This window comes from Diplotaxodon limnothrissa, linkage group LG7, assembly GCF_057381915.1.
Source record: "Diplotaxodon limnothrissa isolate DT_005_m linkage group LG7, D_limnothrissa_male_GT1.1, whole genome shotgun sequence".
Taxonomy (NCBI): domain Eukaryota; kingdom Metazoa; phylum Chordata; class Actinopteri; order Cichliformes; family Cichlidae; genus Diplotaxodon; species Diplotaxodon limnothrissa.
In genome coordinates this window covers 49325810-49328589 of record NC_140602.1, presented here as the reverse complement: position 1 = coordinate 49328589, position 2780 = coordinate 49325810, and positions in this window count along the sequence as shown.

Genomic DNA, 2780 nt, shown 5'->3' with positions numbered 1-2780 from the left:
GGAGAGAGAAAATGAAAGAAAGCCACAAAACACTTGTGCAAGTGTTTGCTACTGGACTTTTGTGATTACTGTGAACGCTTTTGTTGCATTGTTGATTTGATACGATGATGACTCCTCCGAGTCTGTTCAGTGCAAAAAGGATGTTGTGTCTACTCTTCAGAACTCTCACTCTTTCTTTGTGAGGCTGATGTAGCCAAATATAAACACAGTTCAAAGAAAAATCAAACTTTTTTTCCCCCCAGTTTTGGTTTTTAAAGTAAGCAGCTCGTAAAAATGTCACACTATTTTGTTTTTATTAAAAAAAAATTACAAGGTGTTCCTACACATAATTGCAAATAACAAAATATTTTTGAAATGTTAAATAAGTAATTAATTTATGTATGTACAATTAAAAAAAATGAACATTTTTTAAATGTTTCCTTGAGTTTTTGAGCCGTATTTTTTAGTCTCAATTCTGCATTGCTCAATCTTCGTATTTGCAGGTTATGAATGTAAGAATAACTTTAATGATGTCTCATATCCACTTTGCTGGCATTGAAAAGCCAGCCATGAGAAAAAATTGCATATTAGTTAATGTAAAATGTGACAAAATGTGGTGTGGGAACAAATTTAGTGAATAAATCATGATTTAAATGAGATTATAAGTATCACTTAAGTCTCTGCTTTGCTGAAGGGAGCAGAGGGAAGCTGGTGTGGCCCAGTGATGAACTTCAAATTAATACATAAATACCATTTTTCTGTTAAATTGTGAATATGGTTTCTCTCCTTTTTAAAATGTTTTGGTCTTTTACTTCTGTCTCCTTGTGCCATCCTCCCCTGTAGCACTTCACTTGTGAATTTGCTCCTAACTGTTAGATATAAAAGGCACTCAACTGACAACAGATTGCATTTTCCCCCTCATTGGTGAAAATGTATTCTGTATACTGAAACTTGACAACTGTCTTGTTGTAACTGCTTGCAGGTGACACTGACCTTGCTTACTATATAGCTGTCAAACTTAGTGTCTGACTTCTTGGATCCTAGTCCAAAACAATCCCATCTTAATACACTTTAAATAATCTATAGTGTCCATGTGCTACTTTACACCATCACCACCACAAACGGGAGTCATAAAATGCATGACCTTTGTGCGATATGGTAATTATTGGCATTTACTGCATTGTGGGGATATTAGTAGAAAATGGTGTACATAGGAAAAGCACCTTTAGTGACACCTGGTAAATAATTTTAACTAAAATGGACCTGCTAATATCTTTAAATTATGCATCGGTTTCCTAAGTATAGACCATTAAACACAGCACTGACCTTTACCTGATAATAGGTGTGTAATTTCCATAATAGCACTGTAATGACACCGATTATGCTTCCCCGAGGCATACAAAAACTTACTTCCATATTACACAATTCTGTGTCGGTCTGGGGACAACACTGTACATGAATAGGCGTGTGACTGGAAATAGAAATGAACGTGCATAACTCAAAATGAGCAACAATTTAGTGTGCCGTCAGCTCTGGGCAGCTTGGACTTTGTATATATGTGCATAAGATGAGCGGACATCTGGACCTTCTTGTCTCACTGAAAGATGAGAAACCAAATGTGACAGTAATTGTTGAAACACCTTCTTGTTGATATATATTTGGTAACACCTGTGCTCTGTTGTGTGGCATATGTGCCATTTGGTCTTCTCCAAACACATCACATTTCCTTCGGGATTAATAAAGTATTCTGATTCTGATTTGGACAAGTGTGGAACAGAAAGACATCTAGCCGTATCTCTGGGAATACTGCTTTAATCTGTTTCACCACTGACTGCAGGCACTAGTATTCTGCTTAAGTCACAGCTCAGTAAATTTGCTCGCAGCAGCAGTTTTGTAATTACGGTAAATGCTTTTGTTGCACTGGTTTTCATGACACCGCTGAGCCTGATCAATCTTGCTTTTCATCACAACAAACCTAATATATTAAGAAAAGGTCTAACAACGCACTGGTGACCAGAATGAGTGGATGCTTCTAATATACACTCACCAGACACTCCATTAGGTACAGTTTGCTAATATTGGGCTGGGCCCACTTTTACATTAAGAACTGTCTTAATTCTCCGTGCTAATGATTCTGCAAAGTGTTGGAATGATTACTCTGAGATTTTGCTCTATATTTACATGACAACATCACAGAGTTGCTGCAGATTTAATGGCTGCACATCCATAATGTGAATCTCCCACAGTAATCCAAAAATGCTGTATTAGATTTTGTTTTTCATCGGACCAGGCAATGACTTTCTTCTACACAGTTCTGTTTTGTTGGGCCCATATGAGCCTTGGAATCATGTTCTTCTCTTGCTGTTGCCCATCCGCTTCAAGGTTTAACGTACTGTGTTGACTAAGAGACAATCTTCTACACACTTTAGTTGTAGTGAGTGCTTATTTAAGGTGTTATTGCCTTCCTATCAGCTCGACGAAGGCTAGCTTCTCTCCTCTGACCTCTGGCAAAAACAAGGGATTTTTGTCCAGGCAACTAGATATTTTCTCTTCATCAGACATTTCTCTGTAAAGCTGAGATGGTTGTACATCTAAAGTTCTCAGACAGGTATTGCCATATTCACAGTCTCTTAAATCCTCTTTCTTCCCCAGTCTGACACTCACTTGGAACTCCAGCGGGTTAACTTGACCACACTGGGCACACTTAACTGGGCTGGGTTGTTGCCATGTGTTTGTTAGACTAGATGTTTGCTTTAACTGGCAGGTGAGTGTAGATGATCGTTGTTTGTGCCAGATAAAAC